This window comes from Sus scrofa, chromosome 5 (genome assembly GCF_000003025.6).
Source record: "Sus scrofa isolate TJ Tabasco breed Duroc chromosome 5, Sscrofa11.1, whole genome shotgun sequence".
Classification (NCBI taxonomy): Eukaryota; Metazoa; Chordata; class Mammalia; order Artiodactyla; family Suidae; genus Sus; species Sus scrofa.
Window position 1 is genome coordinate 92211850 of NC_010447.5, and position 24840 is coordinate 92236689.

A 24840-nucleotide genomic window follows, 5' to 3' on the forward strand; every position below is an offset into this window, starting at 1 on the left:
TATTTCACCTAATCCTATAAGACAGATTTGTCTGTCATATAACTGATTCTTAGATCTATAGGGAAAGAAAAGATAAGTAATATTTCATCTAGGTTCTCAAAAGGCTTAGAAGAAGTGATGGTCAAAGCTAAGACGTGAGGCATAAAAACACATGTTTTTATAGTGGTCCTTTAAAATAAGGCAAATTTCTTAGAGGAAGTATTATTTGAGGTGGGCTTCAAAGGATGAGATTCGAATAGGTAGACCTAGAAAGGGGGATACTCAGAAATGGGAACTGAATTTAAAAGGTAAGAAGAGAAAAAATTGATATGACCTGTACTGTATTTGTAGAGGATATAACAAATACAGTTTAGAGAAAAAAATAACACTTGATATTCTGCCAATAAAATATGTCCACTGTTAACACTTAAAATTCTTCACCTAAAAAAACAATTCTTCTTCTCTCAGAGCATTGAAATATTTATAATTATATATAGACTTTTACACAGTTGGAATTACACAATACCCAGTATTTATTAACTTTTTCCTTTTTGCTTAGCACTATATCATGGATTTTTATAACATCAAGAAATATAGATATGTTGTCAAAACTTTATGGCTGCATAGTTTTCAGTTTTAAGTGTGGGTAATATTATTCTACCAATTCTGTAAAAGATTTTGTTTCCAATTAATCAATACTAAAAATACTGCAGTGATGAAATCATGACATATCTTTTATCTTTCTAAATACTAATTCCCATGTTTAATTAAAAGTTGGCGGAGTTCCTATTTTGGCTCAGTTGAAATGAACCTGACAATCATCCATGAGGACAGGGGTTTGATCCCTGGTCTCATTCAGTGGGTTAAGGATCCAACATTGCCCTGAGCTGTGGTGTAGGTCACAGTCAAGGCTTGGATCTGGCGTTTCTGTGGCTGGGGCATTGGCCCCCAGCTGTAGCTCTGATACAACCCCTAGCCTGAGAACTTCCACAATGCCGCAGGTGCGGCTATAATATACATAGTATACATTTTCTTTTATATTACCAAGTTGTCTAATAATAAAAGCCTTTAAAATAGACACTTTGGAGTTCCCATGTGGCTCAGTGGATTAAGGATCCAGTGTTGTCACTGCAGTGGCTTGGGGTTGCTGCGTGGCACAGGTTTGATCCCTGGCCCAGGAAGTTCTGTGTGCTATGGGAACAGCCAAAAAAAAAAAAAAAAAAAAAAAAAGGACAGCAAAACAATAAAATAGACAATTTCAGCAAATGAACGAAAGACTATCTTGAGGGGAAACTGATATTTGGAAGGAGTTGATATCTGCTAAGTCCCATGTTTTATAAGCTTTGACCTGAAGACAAGTTATGGTTGTAGGGGAAGGCGACTGATGTTGCAAAGAAATTCTGCTGTCTTTCTGACGGGAGAAACCAGAGGGCAGAGAACAGAGTAGCAATAGTCACCTGAAAGTGGATATCAATGCTGGGTACAAAGCAGCCGGCATAGGAGTTTCAGCATAAAGACAGCCGCCTCTCTGGTTGAATCCTGAACTAGACATACTCAGCAGAGCCAGAGGATATAAAGTCAGGATGTCTATATGACTGAAAATTGAGAAGATATTCATAAGTTATTCTGTCAAAAGACGGAAAAAATGCTACGTTAAATTCTGTGTATTTGAACCGAATAGAAAATTGTGGTCTTATTTTCTAAAGCAATAAATAGATTTAGTGGCAGTGCCCTCTTTTTAGTTTTGATCACATGGGTCATTGTTATCCTCAGATAGAGGGGATTTCCTTTTTATTCCCTCTCCTTGTTTCATCACTTTGAATACCACTATTTACTGAAGATTTCCATAGAGAAATTGTTTCTAGCATATTTACTTTTTCCTACACATTAGTTCCAGCTCTGTGAGTTCCACTTCTGAAGAGAGATTGAAAGAAGTCTAAAAAATGAATGAGTATAAAAAGAGATTTATGTGTGTATTAAATAAATTGACTCCACATCATAGTTGTCTAACAGATCCAAAATTCTGAGGTGTATTAATTTAAGGCCTTATTGTGAAATCAGTCTTTTCTAAGACATAACCAGAAGAGTTTATTGGTAGGGAGCATTACCTCACTTGAGAATTGCTTCTATTTAAAGATTGTAAGAACAGGATTTTAATTAGGACCCATATTTGTTGTTTTAAAAGGTACAAAAAACACATATCTGATTTTTAAGTCTTTTATCTCAAATAGAGCTTGTTCTCCTTTCCATAAGATGCTAACGAGATGCTGACAAATGCTTGGTATTTTTAACATAATTAACAATAGGTTATTTTGAATCTTTCAGACTATTTTGCAATGTGCCTTTTGTTTTTTAATCTCCTTTAACTAGGCATCATGGAAATTAAAATATAAATAAAAATAAAAACTATTGAATTTTGATGGATTTTGAAGATATCCTATAATTCAATACCATAGCCCTTCCAGTGAATTTAGAATGTCTTGATCATACCAAAGTGATTATAAGTTCTATGGTTGCAAAATTGAAGGAAGACATCGGAAGACACTAATTTTAATTAATTTAAGTTAGAGTGTATAATCAGAGTCTGAAAAGAAGTTCAAATTGCATCAAACTATAAAATAGCTAATGTAAAAATTGAAGGCCTTGGAGTTCCCGTGGTGGTGCAGCAGAAATGAATCCGACTAGGAACCATGAGGTGGTGGGTTCTATCCCTGACCTTGCTCAGCCGGTTAAGGATCCAGCGTTGCTGTGGCTGTGGTGTAGGCCAGCAGTTGTAGCTCCGATTAGACCCCTAGCCTGGAAACCTCCATATGCCTCAGGTGCAACCCTAAAAAATAATAATAATAAAAAAAATAAAAATTGAAGGCTTTGGTGGTAATTTATACACATAACTTGACCAAGTAGGATGAGAAGGCCATTGATCACAGGGTCAGAATCCTTGGAGGAGACTTTTCTTTACTCTTATGAAAAGCAAGAATTACACAGAATCCTCAATGACCCCCGCCCCCACCAGATTTTATGGTTCATCATTACAACCAATATAAATTCCCTCTACATTATAAAAATTACCTAGCTCTTGGATATTCAAGTTACCGGAATCATGACACTTGTTCTGATGTACCTTTAACCAGAAAACCTCTGGAAAATATTGGAATTACACGATAAAGGTCTTCTTCTTTTTCTTCTTCTTCTTTTTTTTTTTTTAATGGCTGCATCTGTGGCATATGGAAGTTCTCAGGCTAGGGGCTGATGCAGAGCTGCAGCTGAGGCCTATGCCACAGCCATAGCAATAATGGATCTCAGCCTCATCTGCAACCTATGCAGCAGCTTGTGACAACCCTGGATGCTTAACCACCTGAGGGAGGCCACAGAGCAAACCTGCATCCTCATGGACACTATGTCAGGTTCTCAACCCACTGAGCCTCAAGAATTCCAAGACTATGGTTGTCTTCTAACCCAATTTGATAAATGTCTATCAAATATTTATATGCTGAAAAAGGATTGCAATTGTAGAAATATGAAAACATACCATTTCAGGCCAATATTGGGAGATAAAATATGACCTGGATCAATTGTCATTCATGTTGCTATGTGTCATATCGGCTCTAAACAATTGAAAAAGGAACATTCTCTTTTGTCCCGGGGAGGTGAGGGAAGATGGGAGGCTTGAATACTTTACATTTTAAAATAAAAGATTTTTGAGAGGTATTTAAGTAGGAATGGGATAGAGGAAGCAACAGATTTATAGATGAATGGCTATAAAATCTCAAACGAGTTCATATAATAGTAAACTGTAAATCGTACTGATTACATTGTAAGTGTACTTGATGGTTTTTCCCAATCTAGAGTCTCACTTTCAATGGAAGGGGTGCTTCTCTTATTTTCCTTTATGACTGGTGATCATTGATCCAGCCCCATTCTTCCCAGGCTCCACTGTAACCAAGCATATGCCTTTCAAGAGAGTAAAAAGGATGTGTCTTCAATGATTAAAGAATTATTTATATCACAATAATGGCACTTAAAGGACTCTGCCTTGTCCATCTACCTCCTGTGACATTCTATTGTAACTGCTTGGAGTTCTCAGAGAGAATTAAGGTAACTTTTACTGTTGGTTCTCTATTTGTTATTCACTTCATAAATATTCAGAGTATCAGCTACATGTCATACTTGTTTTAAGCAGTAGACATACATTAATGTACAGAGCACAAAGCAAAGGCCTCTTTTGCCTGGCTCAATGGATGATACTAATAGCAGTGAACAAAATAAGTGTCCTTGCACAGAGCTTATATCCTAGTGGGAGACACTAGCACTCATATACTGTCACAACTAACATAGTTCAGGACACAGAGACATGTTTCTCCGTATCTCTTGCTCTCCATCCTTGGGGAAAAGACAGATGCATCCCAGGACTGTGAAGATGTGTAGGTCATTTTTTTTCTTTCATCAGTAATAGACTCTGCTCTGGGATATAAAGAAAATTTGCGTGATGAAAATCTTTGGGTAGAGAATGTTTAATGAACTCATAATTAATCAGATTAACTAACTCAAAATTCTTCCTCTCAGATTACATGAATGCATTTTTTTAATAAAATGAAGTGCCATTTTACAATGGTGTCAACTATTCTTGATTCTTTCTCTTCTGATTTACAATTCTAAGGGTACTCAAGAATTAATGTGATGCTCTCAATAGTTGCACATTGATGTCTGTGGAATATTTTACAATACTAAACAGTTCATATTACTCTTAAAAGAGAATATATGTTGTTCCAGATGCAACATGCATGAAACATGATACCTATACGTTACATTGGTTTTTAGATCTCAGTGTTGCTTTACAAGGTGGTAAAATTGTTATGTAAATGATAATAGTTTATGTGATAAAATTAACATTTTTGTAATATGCTCTGAGAAAAATAATTTACTTTATGCAAGCTCATTTTAATGTTTAAAAACAATATGTAAAAATAATATGTAAAAATCATGGTTCATTTCCAAGTTTTATTTGATAATTTTGTTCATAATTTTAGTTGCCTTTACTTTAGCAGTCCAAAGTTTCTCTAAATTTAAATTAATTTTCAAAAATTATCAAATAATTACAAAATCAAGAAAGATTAATTTGGATATTATTATCAATGGAACACCAATTATGTGAAAATCTTGATAATAAGAAGGTGATTATTGACTTTGTTAAAATGGAGGCAAGAAAATTAAAACCATAAAATAAAGATATAATAATTTAGGAATTATGTATTAGTAAATCAAATATCCCTGGCTCAACCTTGTTGTAATACATAATAATAATTATAACATTTAATAATAATCCAACATATGGTAAATATCATTATATTTCTATTGAATTAGTAAATTAAGGTTCACATTTGGGTTTGTCAATATCAGCAGTTTCTTACATGTAGTATATGCTTTTGCAATTGACCATTTCCTAATTAATACATTTCCACATTCACTACCAGGCCTTTTCTTCCACAATTTGCCTAATCCCAACTTTTAATTTTTCAGAAAAGATCACTATGTAGCTAGAGAATTACTGGGTTAAAATATTTTCCCCCTTAGAGTTCCACATACGTTGTTTCCCTGTCTTATGAAATTTATTGTTTTGCATAATCTCTTACTAACCTGATTTTAGTTCTTTGCAGGTAATTTATTTTTCTTGGTTGGATATATTCAGAATTCTTTCCTTACTTTGACATTTAAAATTTTCAGATATGTTTCAAGACAGATATTCCTTTTATTTATTTATATTAGAAACAAGTTAAGGCTTTTAGTTTCCAAAACCAGGGTCTTTTCCTTTTTTTTTTTCCCTTATTATTTTGGGATTGCTTTCTTCTGAAAAAAATTTTTTTGATTATTGCTCCTATTCTCCTTGTTTTGTTTTCTTATAAAGAAATATTTATAAATAGCAACAATAACAACAACAACAACAAAAAAGACAAAAGACAAAAAAAAAAAGAAATATTTATTCCTGTATAATAATTTACTTATGGTGAAAGGGGCAATGCAAATTATTTGAGGAGAGTAATAATCATGTTATTTCTTCACTGGATTACACACCTAAAACATACTGTAGTAGTATTATATTTATAGGTTAAAAATAATACAAAAACATTCCAAAGAAAATAAAACAAAACTGTATACCAGAAAGCTCAACAGAGAATGTATTTACCTGTTCAGACTTAAGTTTATCATAAGCCTTGACAATTTAATTGTGGTAGTCTGTTTCAGATTACCCAACTGAGCATCATGTGACTCTTTCCTGTCCATTATCCCACTCCTTTCTGTCTTTATTTCCCACATATCCTCAGCAGACCCTCCACGCCGACTGTGGTAGAGTCTACAGCCCCACAGCATTACACACTTTTCTGTATTAAATGCCCTTTCCCTTAAATCTTTTGATGTGATCAAATTTACCTGAAGTACCTCTTGCTGTTTGAAAACTTTTCTCACTACTGAAGCTACAAAGATCATTTCCTCTGTAGTTTTCTATATAACAGACTGTTTCATTATCAGGCCCGATAAACACATATAGCCATAGAGTGTTAATGTGAGGATGCTTATCGGTCGATTCCCTATAACCACCATGGAGATGAACAAATGTGTGGCAGTAATGACTTTGCCAGGTAACGCCATCACAGTGAGCCCTTATCAGCAATATGGTTTAATCCTGGCTTGATTCCCATTTCTTCCAATCTCACTTCTTTCATATGGCTCTCTCTTCAACCAGGCAAACATTTCCTGGGTGTAAGGGAGGCTGCTACCCATGCTTTCTCTTCTCTCACGTTCCTCTTTGCTTATCTCCCACTTACTCTCTGCTACTTTCAAAATTTCCTGTTACCTCCCATAGGTCCCTTAAACAGAAATGTTTTACCTTGTTTAGCAATTTTCAGTCACTCAGTGCTGTTCAGCATACAGCCATCTTTCCATAGCCTTGGGAATTGTTGCATCATCATAGACCCTCGTCATGGCTGAGTGTTTGGGGACTGCTTGTCCTCAATCCTTTGTACAGTCCTAGGAGGTCTTACATCTCATTTCTCCAAAAGAAAGGAAACTGTTGTCCTGCAACCAACCCCAGCCCTGCTTGCATCTCCACTCCTCTTCTCTCGCTTATTTCCTTATTTATCTGCAAATTTACTCTCTCACCTCTGTTTGTTTTATCTGATCACTTCTCTCAACATATGCTTTCCCTTCCCATCTGCTCCTTAGGTGAAGGTAGATCTACAAATGCTATTCTAAGTATGGGGTGTTAGGCTCGCTTTGAAAGATCTTATCATGCTGTGCTTAAAATCTTGTTCTGAAATTTTCCTCAGTCTGGGAGAGAGGAAAATGTATTCCATGGTGGTTAGGAAGCTAGGATTAAAAGAGCATGCTTCAAGATCCCAAGCTTATTAAGTCTTCTGTTTTAGCTTTAAAAAGCAGATAAATATGAATTTTAGTTCATAATACAACTTGATTTTCTCCCTGAGATTCAGTATCAGTCTTTAAAATCATAATGGACAGAAACAAAACAAATAATAAAGAATTATGCTAGCTCATATGAAAAGTTTTGTTGCCAAAAGAAGCAGAGATATGAATTCAAGTCTGGTGAAGGCTGTTTTCTTGTGTTAAAATCATCTTAATTGTCTTTTAGTTTAAAAGCTGCAAGCATTCTTTTGAAATGGCAGTGTTTGCGAAATTGTGCCACTAAGGAACTAATCCATTCTTGGCAACATAAAAAAAAGAAACAATTCTTTTTGTGGTCAGAGTTATATCTCTGTAGATTATATTCCCTTTGTTTAAAAAATGTGTTTTTAAAAAAGCATATATTTAGACTTGACTTTGCCTGAAAATTATGCTTTAACTTCTGCAGGGTTGTGTGTGTAGGTGTGTGAGCTCTTGTTTAAGTGGTTGCTTTGATTGTAGAGGGAACATGAAGGCTGTAGCAAGGATGTTAGACATAATCCTTACCTCATCCTGATGGAAGGATACTAAACAAGATCAGAATTCTGGATGTGGCAGAATCCAAGCTGCACTGGATGGGACTACTCAAGTTCTATGCGTGTTGTTGTCTTCTTCACATACTTTGTCTTACTCGGTACTCACTCACAGCAACTGTTTCTCTTGACTGTGATTTCCTATTTATTACAACTAGGAGTGGCCATATGATGCTGTTTGGGACAACACGACATAAGCAGAAGTGAACTGGGTAGGTCTCCTGGGGATTTGTTTGTTTTCCAATAGAAAGAAACAGAGGTCCCCATTTAGAAGACCTTCCTACATCTTCCTGATTTAAATGTAGGTATGTAACTGAGAGAACTGTTTAGCCACCATGACAAGTCACTCCAAAAAAGTCACAGAAATGATGTCCTTGTCATTGTTGAGCCACTGAAACATTAACAACATCTTGTTATCTCCTGATACTAAACTTCACTCCCATGGACCATGTGACTTCTCTGCATGGTAATGAGTATAACTCATTATTATTCTAAGACATTATGTACCTTGAACTAAGGTAAATCATGGATGTTGTGCTTTAGAAAAAGAGAGACATTTTCTCATTTCTGGGTCATGTGTCCGTTGAGGCTGGAGGTAAAAGACAAAATACCTGTGGCGTATCCTCAGTAGTAAAAGAGCTGGTCCCAAGTACACAGGAGCAGAGGTGAGACTTAGCAGAGTATCATTTTCTAGATGACGCTGAGAATGAGCTTAAAACTTTTGAACAGGAGTTCCCATTGTGGCTCAGTGGTTGGCGAATCTGACTAAGAACCATGAGGTTGCGGGTTCGATCCCTGGCCTTGCTCAGTGGGTTGGGGATCTGGCATTGCCGTGAGCTGTGGTGTGGGTTGCAGATGTGGCTTGGATCCCACGTTGCTGTGGCTCTGGAGTAGGCCTGGTGGCTACTGCTCCAATTTGACCCCTAGCCTGGGAACCTCCATATGCTGCAGGAATGGCCCAAGAAATGGCAAAAAGACAAAAAAAAACAAAAACAAAAACAAAAAAAAACTTTTGAACATATGCCCGCAGACCAATGGGGAATCTTTCTGAGTGCTTGCCTTCTCTTTCTCTTTCTCTGAAGCTTTAGTAAAATATTGTTGGATGATGAGTCTGGAGTTAGTTGGACCAGAAAAGAAAATAAAACTCTTTCCATGCTTGATTTTGAATAATAAAAGAGAGTTCCAATACTTCTTATTAGTCCAAAGTGTCCACAACAGGTAACAGCGGTGTCTACATGACGGTGTTCTCATTGTGACCAGAGGCAAGGGCATGTCGACTGAAAGAGTTCAAAGGAGAATGAGGTATGTGACATGGTGCTGAGCACATGTGATGGGATCCCCTGGGGAGCTCTCAGAAGCAACTGGACACGCGCTGGAGACACACCTGCGCTCTGCATGGGAAAGACTCTACATTATCATACATTTGGGCCTTCATGGAAATGCGGTTTAACCACGATGTAAAGAGCCAGTGAGCCCAGGAAACGATTAGGTTCTAAGTGTTTATATTAATATGAAAAGTTTTACTTACTTATAAGAAGTAAACTTTTTCAGCTTTTCTTCTTCATCATTAGATGTGATGCTGTGGCTTTCAGCATTCCTTCTGGAGAAAGAATAAGACTTAGTTAAAGAGTGCTGATACGGCCTACCAAACCCAGTATCCAGGAGATTTTTTCTCTTAGCTTTGATTTTATTGTATTTTATGAAACCAGAACTTTATAAATAGGGCATTATGTGGAACATTATAATTTTTTAAATTTTGTTGGAGCACCTACCAGGAAAGAGGTCCAGGATGTTGCTAATGGAGTAGTTTGATACAATGTTGCTTATGAAGTGTAATATGCTAAAAATATCTCTGATTCACTGATTAGTTTGATTTTTCCTCTTAGGGACATTTTTATTGATGAAGGTAGATTCATGATTTTTACAGTATCACCAATGCTTTATTTTTTTATTTACTTATTTTTTTTTTTTAGGGCTGCAATTGCAGCATAGGTTCCCAGGCTAGGGGTCTAATCAGAGCTGTAGCCTCCAGAGCCACAGAAATGCCAGATCCGAGCCGTGTCTGCGACCTACACCACAGCTCACAGCAACGCCGGATCCTTAACCCACTGAGCAAGGCCAGGGATCAAACCCACAACCTCACGGTTCCTAGTCAGGTTTGTTAACCACTGAGCCATGATGGGAACTCCCAATGCTTTAATTTTCATCATAAATAAATAGTTTTAGGTAACTCATAGACTGGAAGACCACAGCGGTATGTTCAACTATGCAACTTTATTTCATTGTCGTAATCATGTTAAATACAATAAAAATATTCACTGTGTGCCTTGCAGTTACTGATAAAGAATGATCAAAAATTAAAGAAAATTCACTAAATTACTCATATCATTAAGATAAACAATGAATTCGTTCAAATATCCAGTTGTTTACCATTTGTTTTGAAGAAATGTCTTTTTCACTAAAGAATACTAACTGTATAACACTGAATTTGAAAACTATGGCCAGGATCTTTTCCAACAAAGCAAGCTTATGTTTGTGTGTTGTGAAGTAAGTCAATTTTAAAGTTTCTGCTCCATTTCCTGACAAATTTGCTTAGAAAAGACATATATTCAAACAACGGCTTTTATTAAATTTTTGATTTTGTCATCTCATTGACAGCTTGAGAAAAATCAAGAGGCAAACCTTTGGAGAAAACGTAGCTCAGGGAATGATGAAGTAACTCGGGGTGCCCCTAACACTGGCTGGGTGACAGGCTGGGCACACGAGCATGTCCTCCATTGTGATTGTCATATATTTGGCCCCACATGGTCATTTATCCACATTTTTTTCCCTAATGTATATCAGGCACATTGATAAACTCACAGGCTGTTGAAAATATGTCTCACTGGTATGAGAACTGCAATTTTAATACTTTTTATTGTGTTAAATGCATTGTATCTACTATTTCGTCTGCTTTATTTCATTTACACTCCCCCCAAAACATACTCAAAAATAAAAAAACAAACATATACTAATAACAAAAAATACTTTAAGATCTAATATTGGATATCAGAAAATTTTCTATTTTCCACAAAGAATGTGGTTAAATCACATTCCCAACTTTTCTGCTAATAAGAGGCATAGCGGGGATTTGAAGCCACAAATCTAACCTCAGAGATTGCCTCTGACACATGACTCATTTGGTCATCAAGGGATTTAATAACAGGTTTATCTTCATAGAAAACACCTTTAAAAGACTGCCATCAATGGTCGGTAATGCTGCAAAAGTCCTATTTTCTCTCCTATTTCAAAGTTGTTCAAAACCTCTGGAACCTTCCTGTGAAATCTAAAGTTGGCTCTTGTACGCGGCGGCAAAGGAGAGATTGAAGAAAGAGGCAGACCACTTCAGACGGACAGGTGCCAAGTTTAATAGGCAAGAGAATTTACATATACGGCTTATCTCAAGCGGCTGCAAAGCAAGCAGATCTCAACACCAGCCTGGCAGAATCTTAAAAATCTACAGAGGCTTTAACTGGGTTCGGTCATGCACAGTCCAGATGGTCTCAACAACACATTTCTCTCAAGGCTGCTCCTACTGTGGGAGTGATGGACAGAACAGGAAAGGGAGGTGAGGAGCCTTCCATTGCCTGGGTCTAGCTCTCAGGTCAACTGGCGGTCACAACCTCTCAATGACTTCCTCCAAAAAAAGGCAAAGACCAAAATGTAACCATTAACATATTGTAAAGTAAATCAGTTATATCTTAATAGAACTCATTATTTCCATATCAATTGATAAAAGAATATTTTTACATCTGGTTCATCTTTTTTGTCTTTTGTCCTTTTTAGGGCTGCACCCGTGGCATATGGAGGTTCCCAGGCTAGGGATCGAATCGGAGCTGTAGATGCCAGCCTACGCCAGAGCCACAGCAATGCAGGATCCAAGCCACATGTGCAACCTACACCACAACTCATGGCAACACTGGATCCTTAACCCACTGAGCAAGGCCAGAGATCGAACCCTCAACCTCATGGTTCCTAGTCGGATTCGTTTCTGCTGCGCCATGACGGGAACTCCTGGCTCATCTTTTTAACATAAAATTCAATTGATCCTTTGTCCTGTTCTCTTCTAGTTGCATGATTTCACTTTCCAAAGTAATTCTTCAAGAGAATTTGGTGGAAACTTCTGGCAACATTTATTACTAATTATACCTATTTTTTTATTTGTTCCTTGCCCAGAGTGTTTTGCAGTTTTAAGTTGCAAACAGTCTGGTAGTTTTTCTTAAATATTTGCAAAATTTATTTTTGATCATGTAATTCAATTATTGAAAAAGAAAAAACAAAAACAAAAACAAACTCTTTGGGCCCATTTTTTTCCCCCACAATAATACAAATTATAGTTTAAGGAATGATCTCAGAGCTGCCAGCACGTTCATACACCAATGGCTGTATCTTACCTCTAATTGGCCAGTTGTGGTGCTGTGGTGCTGTTTTCATTGTGGACAATGTTATATCTTTAATAACGACCAAAGATTTGGAGTTATTACAGATATCCCTTATTATCTGGAGCATTTTCATCAGGCTGTAGATGAATAGTTCAAATTACTGTCTTGTAATAATTAATCCAAGTTCTCAATTAAAAATACAATTTTAAAAGCTAACAGTTGAAAGGTACATAGGCAGATTGTCATTTTAGGAGTTGGTTGTTAATTATTAGCTGTCAGCCATCAATTCCCTTTCCTCAGTAAAGCCTGATTGCCTTTGGGGATAAGCCTGGCAGCTCCTTCCCGCCAAGAGCCAGGCCTGACGATCAGGGTCGCTGCCTCATCCTTTCCCTTCCTCTTTGTCCTAAGAGCAGGTTCATCCGCTAAGACTGCAAACAGGCTGCAAAACGGCAAATGTCTCAAGGATTTAAACTGAAAGCCTTAGCCAGATTCTGAGGATCTCTATAAACGGCCCTCATCGTTTCTCTAGGAATAGATCTCAAGCTAAGCTTCCTACGTAATCTTCGAGTCTAACAAGTTCAAAACTCTTTTTCTTTTGTAAATATCTCATTTCTCTTTCCACATTTTTGGTCTGTACCTTGTACTACTGCTGGATTTTTGCTTAAAACTTGTTTTTTTTTTTTCCCCTTCATCAATATGTATCCTAATGATTTATTCTTTTAACCTACAACATTTATCCCTGATTTCTCAATCCTGTGATAATCTCTTGTGCTTTTGATCTTCCATAGCATTTACACATGTAACTTGGAGTACTAGATTATTATTATATATATTAGTGCCTTTGGACACTAGATTATACATTATTTGTAGTATTCTAAGTGTAGTTTTTTGGAGTTCATGTTTCTCAATAAATTTGTAGACTCCATAAAGACAAAGGCCTCTTTCAGCAACCAGCATATTGTGGCAGATATAAAATAACTGTTCAAATATTTTTGTCGAATTGAATATTACCATATGTTTTTGGTCATTTCTGACAATCTGTAGAGAGCTATTTTAATTACCTAGCCTTTATATAGCTTAACGACTTTTGTAAGCTCAATAATGCCAAGTTTTTCTGGCCCAGAACAAAAACTGAGGTGCCAAATATGTTGGAACTCTGTACATAAATTCATTTAAATCAAATTCTATTTGTCTTGATTTCTTAACCTGAAAATGTACAATTACATAATTCATCTCATGAGCTTTATCTTATGAGAAAGAAGGCAATATCATTAGACTTCAAAGGAAAGTCAAGATTATTCTATAAATCTTTTGATTCCATTAAATAGACTTTGGATTTGTGGCTATATATGTCATGACAATTATAATTTAAGGGATCTAACAAATATTAATTTAACATTTACTCTGCAGAAGCCTCTATGCAAAGTGCCAGAATAAGATGCAATTACTACATGGAGAAGTTGACAATATGTGATAAAAAGTATAAAGATATAATTAATTAGATGTACAATAAGATATACATGTGTAGAGTGCTATGATAACATAAATAGGAATATATTGTGTAAATGTTGCATGAAAATGAACCCACTTTTCCACCTATATCTACAGCCGTCTACTAATGTGTGTTTTGTCCATTATGCTCTGAACAGAAGATATCATGGTGTTGGAACATCAGTAGAATAGTATAAAGCACACAGAATTTAGATACATAAAATCAGGATTCGAGCACCAACAGTCACCATCTATTGTGTGACCACAAGGAAGTTATGAAGTTACTTGTGTCATTTGCTACATTATATTTACTTATTTATCTATTTACTTATTTATCTTTTTAGATCCACACCCTCGGCATGTGGAAGTTCCTGGGCTAGGGTTCAAATTGGAGCTTGAGCTGCCGGCCTACACCACAGCCACAGCAATGCCACACAGCTCATGGGCAACGCTGGTCCCTTAACCAACTGAACGAGGCCAGGGATCAAACCCACATCCTCATGGATAATAGTCGGGTTCTTTACCACTGAGCCACAATGGGAACTCCATTTGTTATACTATTTTTAAAAAGTAATAATATCTACTCAAATTATCATACTAAGATATTGATAATTTATAGAGAAAATTACCTATAGTCTATTTCTTGCTACTTAATTCTGGACAAGATGAAGAAAATGCATGTTGATTATTAGGTTTTTCTTCCTCTAAATAATATCGCTATATTCGTTTTGGCTCTCTCTTCATGCCCCTGCCCAGGTCTGGAAAATGGAAGTTGTGATGACATTAATGGACTGGGTTCAGAGAATTGTGTCTCCAAGGGGACAGTGAAGAGCTGACCATTCCGTATGAGTTTTCATAAGCTGGCTAGAGAAATATTTCTTTTTTAGTAATGTCAGATATAATGTCCTAAAGTGAGACTACAAGGATAAGTATCTTCTACTCTTATTCTCCTAAAAGCAGCCTATCTCTGATGGGGATGGAGTAGGAAGAATGTGGCAAGGATAGCTCATGGTAGAGGCTAGTGCTTCTACACATAAGGTAAGCTAAGCCATCTCTGAAGAATGTCAGTGAGGTTCCTGGAACAGTTATGATCCAGTAACTGAAAAGGGGGGAGTCACTAAATGCCCATCAATAGAGGAATGGATACAGAAAATGTAGAACATATATGCAATGGAATATTACTCAGCCATAAAAAGGAATGAAATAATGCCATGTGCAGCAACATGGATGTACATAGACATTATCATACTAGGTGAAGTAAGTCAGACAGACAAAGACAAGTATCATATGAGATCACATATGTAGAATTTTTAAAATGATACCAACTTATTTGATAAAACAGAAACAGACTCACAGACTTTGAAAACAAACATATGGTTACTAAAGGGAAAGAGAAGAGAATGGATTAGGATTGAAAAAGGCACACTTTTGCATAAGGAACGGATGAGCAACAGAGACCTGCTCTATGGTGCAGGGAAATCTACTCAGTGTTCTGTGATAATCTGTATGGGAATGGATATGTGTACACGTATGTGTATGACTGTATCACTTTTGTCTACAGCAGAAATTAACATAACATTGTAAATTAAATCTATTTCAATAAAATTAAATTGAAAAAATCAAAACTACTATGAGGTACCATCTTACACAAGCCAGTACGGCCATCATCAAAAAAATCTATAACAATGTGGAGAAAATGGAACCCTCTTACACTGTTGGTGAGAATATAAATTTGTACAGCCATGATGGAAAACAGTATGGAGGTTCCGCAAAAAGCTAAAACATAGGACTACTGAATGATTCTGCAATCCACTGAACAGCAATGCCTCTCCTGGGCATCCATCTGGAGAAAACCATAGTGTGAAAGGGCACATGCACCCCTATGTTCATTGCAGCACTATTTACAACAGTCAAAATATGGAAGCAACCTAAATGTCCATTGACAGAGAAATGGATAGAGAAGATGTGCATGCAATGGAATATTACTCAGCCCTAGAAAGAATGAAATAATGCATTTGCAGCAACATGGATGAACCTAGAGATTATTATACACTTATAAGTGAAGTCACTCAGGCAGTGAAAGACAAACATTAAAAGATATCACTTATATGTGGAATCTGGAAAAAAAAAAAAGGGTACAAATGAACTTATATGTAGAAGAGAAACAGACTCACAGACTTTGAAAATAAACTTGTGGTTACCAAAGGGGACAGAGGTAAGGGGAGGGATGGACTGGGGGACTGGGATTTGCATATGCACATCGTGGTCTATGGAATGACTGGGCAGCATGCACCTGCTGTATAGCACAGGGAACTCTACCCAGTAGTCTGTGATGGTCTATATGGGAAAGAATCTGGAAAAGAATGGATGTGTGTAAATGTATAACTGAATCACTTCGTTATACAGCAGAAAATGTCACAACATTGTAAATCAACTATACTTAATAAAACTTTAAAAAGTGAAAAAAAAATTAAATAAAAAATCCCACTGCTACATAAACCTTAATAAAATCCCTTACAAAATATATACAACCAAGAATAAGTCCAATAGGATTATAAAATTAAAGTATTGACTTGTTAAAAAAAATTAGTAAATTTTGACTTGCAGCTTCTGATCTGGTACATAAGGAGCTTAGAAGTTGCCACTATAACAATAAGTGAAAGTTGAAAAAACTGAAGAAGGAACAATACTTCTTAGATCTGTCAGAGAAGTAAAGTCAGATCAAATCACTACCCCCAAAACTGGAGAGATAAATAGGCAAACACAGAGAACCACATCAGACTGTAGCAGAAATCCACAAGCAGAAACCTCCACAAGAACCAGTTCTAGGATAGGCAAGCCTGAACTCTAACTGGCAAATTGCTGGAGCTCAGTGTGTACAATCCTAAGAGCTGAAAGCTCCAGGGACATCCCACTCATGAAGGTGAAGAGCGACTTATGCTCTTGTGAGTTTTAGCTCCAGGAGCCCTAGCAGTTCTCACAGTGAAGACAGAGGAAAAACGAGTCCCTCGTACTTCCAGAGGAAAGAAGGGATATGTAACCATCTTGAAATATGCCAGAGCATTCTACCTTTACAAGGCCTGCCCTCAGGAGAAATAACCTGCTGGAGGTTTATCAGAGCCGAAGTGACCTTAGGGAAGGGAAATCCCCAACTGTAGCCTTTCCCTGGGGAAAGGGAAATATCAGCATACACCCCTCTAGACCTCCTTTCCCACCTAAGGGGGGAGGGACATACTCAGAAGCACTAGTCAAGTTCACAGAATGGGGCACAGGTACATCAAGACAACACACCTAATGAGAGAACACTCCCCTCCCCCACAACTTACCACTACATTACGAAAGTTCTATTCAACACAGTTCCTGTTACCTAGCACATCATGTCTGCCTTTCAGCAAAGAAATTGCAAAGCATACTAAAAGGAAAAAAAAAAAATGGCTTGAAGAGACAGAAAAAGCATCTAAGCAAACAAGGAATAGGTATAACACCAAAGGCATGATTCATGGAAAAAAGAATTGATAAGCTGGACTGCATTGCAATATAAACGTCTTCTCTGGAAAAGACATGAAGAGACTGAGAAGACAAGCCAACCACTGGCATAAAATATCTGTGAAAGACATATATGATAAAAGACTGTTACCGAAAATATATTAAGATACCTTAAAATTCAACAATAGGAAAATGAACAAACTCATTTAAAAAATGGGCAAAATACCTAAAGAGACATGTTGCCAGAGAAGATATGCAAATGGCAAAGAATATGTACTTCTTTAAAAAATATTGAATATTGTTTGGAAATAGATTGTTTCAGAAGTATAGACTCAGAATCTTGAGAGGGAACAAATGAAGCAGTTAAAATGGAAACAGAATGAAAAAATCTTTGGCTCATTTCTTAGTTGTGACCTTCAGTATTCATGTCAACTTAGGAAGGCCCTTAATTTCCTTAGATCCAATTTCTTCATCTATATAAAGTTCACTAGCATCCGTACTATGATAATTACTGTGATAATTAAAAGTGGGTCCTTGTACAAGCACTATGGAAAACAGTATGGAGGTCGCTCAGAATACTAAACCCAGAATTGCCATATAATCCAGCAATTCTACTCCTGGTGCATATATTTGAACAAAACTGCAATTCAAAAAGATACATGCATGCCTATGTTCAGAGAAGCACTATTCGTAGTCGCCAAGACATGGAAACAACCTAAATGTCCATTGACAGATGAATGGATTAAGAAGATGTAGTGTGTGTGTGTGTGTGTGTGTGTGTGTGTGTGTATAAATATAAATAGTGTATAGTGTATATATAATAGTGTATAGTGTATATATATTATATATATAATAGTGTATAGTGTATATATTATATATATAATAGTGTATAGTGTATATATTATATATATTAGTGTATAGTGTATATATTATATATGTAATAGTGCATAGTGTATATATATTATATATAGATAATGTATAGTGTATATATATATTATATATATATAATGGAATACAACTCAGCCGTAAAAAGAATAAAGTAGTGCCATTTACAACAACATGGACGCAATGAGACATTCTCATACTGAGTGAAGTAAGTCAGAAATAGATAAATATCATAGGATATCACTTACACATGGAACCTAAAATATGGCACAAATGAACCTATCTACAAAACAGAAACAGTCTCACAAACATAGAGACCTACTTGTGGTTGCCAAGGGGGAGAAGGAAGAGGGTGAGATGGACTGGGAGTTTGGGGTAGTAGAAGCAAACTATTACATTTAGAATAGATAGACAGTAAGGTCTTCCCATATAGCACAGGGAACTATATCCAATCTCCTGGGATAGACCATGATGGAAAATAATATTACTTTTTTTTTTCTGTCGTTTGTCTTTCCTAGGGCCACACCCGCGGCATATGGAGGTTCTCAGGCTAGGGATCCAGTCGGAGCTGTAGCTGCTGGCCTACAACACAGTCACAGAAATGCCAGATCTGAGCCACTTCTGCGACCTACACCACAGCTCAAGGCAATGCTGGATCTTTAACCCACTGAACGAGGCCAGGGATCGAACCCTCAACCTCATGGTTCCCAGTCGGATTTGTTAACCACTGAGACACAACGGGGAACTCTGGAAAATAATATTAAAAAAAGAATGTGTGTGTGTGTGTGAGAGAGAGAGAGAGACTGGGTCACTTTGCAATACAACAGAAATTGGCACAACTTTGTAAATCAACTATAAAAATAATAATAATAATACCCATATCCTTACTGAGAAAGAGCACGAGGAAGAGGAGAGGGGAACCAAGCCCATTGACTGATAAACAGGAAGTCTTCAGAAATAGTTACTCCGAGTTCCCATAATGGCTCAGTGGAAACAAACCTAACTAGTATCCATGAGGACACAGGTTCGATCCCTGGCCTTGCTCAGTGGGTTAAGGATCCAGCATTGCCATAAGTTGTGGTGTAGGTTACAGACGTGGGTTAGATCTGGCATTGCTGTGGCTGTGGTGCCGGCCAGCAGCTGCAGTTCCAGTTCAACCCCTAGCCTGGGAATCTCCATGTGCTGTGGGTACAGCCCTAAAAATATCAAAAAGAAAAAAAAAAAAAGAGAGAGAGAGAGAGAGAGAGAGAGAGAGAGAAATGGTTACTCTATACTGAGCTCTTAATGTGTGTCAGGTACAGCTAAATAATTTGTGAGTTTTAATTACATCACTGATATGATAAAGACATCATTATCCCACTGGAGATTCAGAAAATTTATTTCTTTTTTTTTTTTTTTTTTTTTTTGCTATTTCTTGGGCCGCCCCTGCGGCATATGGAGGTTCCCAGGCTAGGGGTCGAATCGGAGCTGTAGCCACCGGCCTACACCAGAGCCACAGCAATGCAGGATCTGAGCCGTGTCTGCAACCTACACCACAGCTCACGGCAACGCCGGATCCTTAACCCACTGAGCAAGGGCAGGGACTGAACCCGCAACCTCATGGTTCCTAGTCAGATTCGTTAACCACTGCGCCACGACGGGAACTCCAGATTCAGAAAATTTAAACAATTTCTCCAAGGTCAAACGGCTAGAGATCAGCATAGTATACAAAATCACGTCAGTCTGATTAGCCAGCATATATGCCTTCCCATGGAGTGCTTGCATTGGTTGATGGATGGAATTCATTTACAATGACAAACAGAAATACGTCCTTACCTAGCCCTCTCCGTTAGAGTCTAACTGATGTGGCCAAAAATGAGTGAAAATCAAAATGGAGTGGGGCTTATGGTCTGTTCTGGGAATGTGAGGTGAATAGCAAGAGAAATATCCAGAAATGAATTTATCTAGGCAAGGGGAAAGGAATGGAAATAAGAACTATGAGGTTCTGCCCATAGCTTCATCTTTTTAAACATTTTTTCTAGATTTTTTTCTTTTTTCTTTTGGCCAACATATATCAAATAATGAGAAAGAGCTGAAAAGCACTAAACATTTCTAAGCAGAAATTACTGAGCAAAGTGGTTGCCTAGCAGCAAAAAATATTGTTTTGACATTATAGTGAAGATTGATGAAATATTAAAATAGTTCATTTTAAAAGCTTAGGGTTGCTTTGGAAATGTAAGTCCATCTGGTCTTTTTTATGAAGTTTTTGTAAGAGGCTTTGTATTAGCTTTTTATGCTGTGTAACAAATTGTTAAAAACATAGCACCTTAAAATAACACTTTATTATCTCTCGGTGTCTATATGCCAGAAATCTGGGCACAGCTTAACTGCGTCCTCTGCTCAGGGTCTCACAAAGCGTCAGCTGGGGTATGTTCATATTAGGAGTCTGGACTAGGAAAGGATCAGTTTCTAACCTCTCTCAGTTTGGGTAGAATTCATTTCCTTGAGACTGTAAAATTCCTGGCTGCCTACTTCTTCAAAAACCACAAAAAGAGAAAGTATTTCCCATTTGGGTTCTCTGCCTTCAGGAAAAGCTTAGTCCTCTTTTTAAGACTCACCTGACTAGGTAAACGCCACTTAGGATAACCTCCTCTTTGATGAACTCAAAGTCAACTGGCTACCCTCAATTGTGCCTAAAAAATCCCTTTATCTTTGCATTATAACTTGACATAATTACAGGAATGATATACAATCAATCTCATCATATTCTATTGCTTAGATGTCAATCACAGTTTCCACCAAAACTCAAGGGTTGACACTAGGTTTTAAAAATCAGGAGTTCCCGTTGTGGTGCAGTGGTTAACGAATCCGACTAGGAACCATGAGGTTGCGGGTTCAGTCCCTGCCCTTGCTCAGTGGGTTAACGATCCGGCGTTGCCGTGAGCTGTGGTGTAGGTTGCAGATGCGGCTCGGATCCCGCGTTGCTGTAGCTCTGGCGTAGGCCGGTGGCTACAGCTCCGATTCGACCCCTAGCCTGGGAACCTCCATATGCCGCAAAGCGGCCCAAAGAAATAGCAAAAAGACCAAAAAATAAATAAATAAATAAAAAATTAAAAAAATAAAAATCGTGGAGGCCACCCTAGGCTGTGTCCACCACAGGCACAAACTGACAGCCCCATTCCTATCTTCCTTACCACAACTAAGACAAAGAGAAAAAAAAGGCAACATTAAAATTAGTTCACATGGTCAGCATTCTTTTATAGGACAAACTGTCTTTGTTAATGAATATTTATGAGTTGTAGAGAAATAGTTTCCTAACTCTTAAAGTACATCTTTCAGTGCGTTAGCTCTACAAATAAGAAATAAGCAATGATTCTTAAAAAAGAAACAGATATAAAGAAGTTTAAAAAACTTAGCAGATAAGGTAAAACTCTTTTATTATTATTTTATTTATTTATGTATTTATTTTTGCTTTTTAGGGCTATAGGTGTGGCATGTGGAAGTTCCCAGGCTAGGGGTCAAATCCGAGATGCAGCTGCTGGCCTATACCACAGCCACAGCAACACAGGATCCAAGCCACATGTATGACCTACACCACAGCTCACAGCAATGCCGGATCCTTAATCCACTGAGCAAGGCCAGGGACTGAACCCACATCCTCATGGATACTAATCAGTTTTGTTTCTGGTAAGATGCAGCGGGAACTCCCTCTTTTATTAATTTTAATTCAAATTTTACTTCTAATCAATTCATGTTATTAGAAAAGGGTTTTATTAGATTTTCCAGTATATTTTCTATGGCAGGATATGAGAAGAATTAATGTGTAAGAAGAAACTAGGAACACTTTATAAAAAACTATCAACATTGATGGTTATCTAAATTATTTTTAAGTGATAGTATATTGATCTTAACAAAATTATTTTATATTAATGCACCACATTAATGCTTTTCATATATCATTAGATTTGAACACAAACTACTCTAATGACCTTGGCATTTTGTATTTCTTTCTTGAGCAGAATTAATTAACAATTCTGTGTAGCTTCTTTCCCATAGGTGAATCTTGGAACGTTTGGTACATTATTTTCATCTAAGTAAATACCAGTGTCAAAAACAATCCTTCCTTTGTTTTTAAATGGAGTCAAAAATCATTTAAGAAAAAAAAATCATGGAATCTTTTGAATTAGTCTAATTGCTTTACTTCAACTTCTTTTTTATTCACCATACAGCTTTTGCTATTAAGATTTCTCCATTTCTAGATATCTTGGTTTTAATTAAAAAAATAATAATGAAACATATTAGACTCTGACTTGTTTATGGATCACTTCAATTAGTTTTTTAAAAAAATCACCTCACTTAAATGACCAATATTCATTGAAATCCTGATATATGTTGATTATTTAAAAATACTACTATAAATAAGTCAACCTGAGTCTTATAGCTTTTTGAGATTACCTTTCTTTCGATAAATGAATAAGTTGACGTCTCATTTCATAGAGGAAGTCAATATCATTGTCAATATTTTTTTGAATAATCAATGACATTTCTCATTTTTTCCTTAGTTTTCTCTTCTCATTTCTTCTTTTTTTTTTTTTTTTTTTTTTTTGTCTTTTTGCTATTTCTTGGGCCGCTCCCTCAGCATATGGAGGTTCCCAGGCTAGGGGTCGAATCGGAGCTGTAGCCACCGGCCTACGCCAGAGCTACAGCAACGCGGGATCCGAGCCGCGTCTGCAACCTACACCACAGCTCACGGCAACGCCGGATCGTTAACCCACTGAGCAAGGGCAGGGATAGAACCCGCAACCTCATGGTTCTAGTGGGATTCGTTAACCACTGCGCTACGACGGGAACTCCTCATTTCTTCTGATTTGCTACTTCATTCCTCAATTCTCATTTCACTGATTCTCTTTTTAAAATTTTTTATTTGTAAATTTTATCAAATTTATGCATATAGTTTAATGAGATAAATACACTTACAAAGATACTTACATAAAAAAAATAACCCCTGTACACTCAAAACCTAAATATTGCTCCCCCGTGCCAACTTCTTTCAAGTCCTCTAACTTATACTTTTGGTATTTACCTGTATATCAGTTGAAGGCAACTATCCTGTGCAGCAAGTACTGGGTTCCCACAGGCAGGTATTCCAGAGGGCGGACCTTCAGCATACAATTAAGGAGTGGTAGTAAGGAAAGTGTAATATTTTCACCTAAACGTCTACTTACTGTTGACTCCCAGAAACTGATTGCTTTGTATCTGTGTTTTCACTGCCTATTGCCTGGAGCTCTATTATAGAATTATTGCATTGTATTCTAGTCAGTTTTATCAGTCGTCTTCTCATTTAGAACATGAAGTCCCTTAAATATCCTTGATATTCATATTTAAAGCTCTACATATTTTCTAAGTGATCATCCACCACGTACAGGCTCCTAATATTTAACTAAATCAAATTTTAATAATTTTAGATGTTATCTGTTTATCTTGTGGACTTATTTCCTCTTGCACTGGAATCTTTGAGGACCTGAGATTCTTTTATGTTTCCAAAGCACGAAGCATCGCCCTGAGAGTCACCACACTAAACCTTCTCTTATTGCTGGAACCCTGGGATCCTAGCAGTACTTCAGGATCATAAACTGCAAAGGAAAATAGGGAAAATAAAAGCATTGTCTTCTTGTCTCATAAAATCCCTTAGTAGCAGCATAAAATTGAGACAAAGATGAGTCATCCAAGAGGAGAATGTTATTGAGGAAAACAAGTTAGAGATACTGCTATTTGCTTCCCTACAAGTATTTTAATGCCAATTTTAATGGATCATGGAATCTCTAGCAAGCAACAATCTGTTTTACTACTGGTAATTTTTTAGGATTGACTTCCAGACAGAACTCTTGCCTAGCTTTAATCTTTTTCGCAAAATAGACTATGTGAAAAACATTTTAAATAGATTATCTCTAATCCCTTTAAAAACTGATACAGATACTGTCATAATCATGACCGACTGCAATTAATGGACAGCAGCTCGATTTAGGTTAAGAAAACTAAGGGAGTTATGGTAACGATACAGGAGGGGCTAATGTAGGCCGAGGACAGGCATATAACCAGAACCAGGAAAAACTGAAATAGGATATTGGATTTTGTCAGAAATTCTGTGTTTCTTCTTTTATTTTGCTTTTCCCTGTACATTTCCTGGCCCAGCCAACACTAAGGAACTAGGGGGGTTGGTGCACGTCAATTGAGGAACTCTCTAGCATAGACTGGCAATAGATATATTAGAATAATATATAACTGACAACAAAAATCATTTTGACCTTGACATCCAAATAAAAGTCAGAGAAAGTAAATTATGTTCTAGAAACATCAATACAGGATATCAGCAGTGTTGCAATTTAGAAAGCTGTTTCATAGGCACAACTTCAGAGAGAAACATTTGATGTTATTATTATAGCCATATGACTATAGATATCCAGCCAAATTCAATCATAGTTTTATTTTTTTCCCAGCAGCTAAAATAATAGATTATAGCCATTATAAAATTAGTCTAAACCTTCCTTTTTTTTTTTGTCCCCTGAAGGCCTATTTTTAAAAATGGCTATTTTCAATGCCATTTCTTAAGGTTT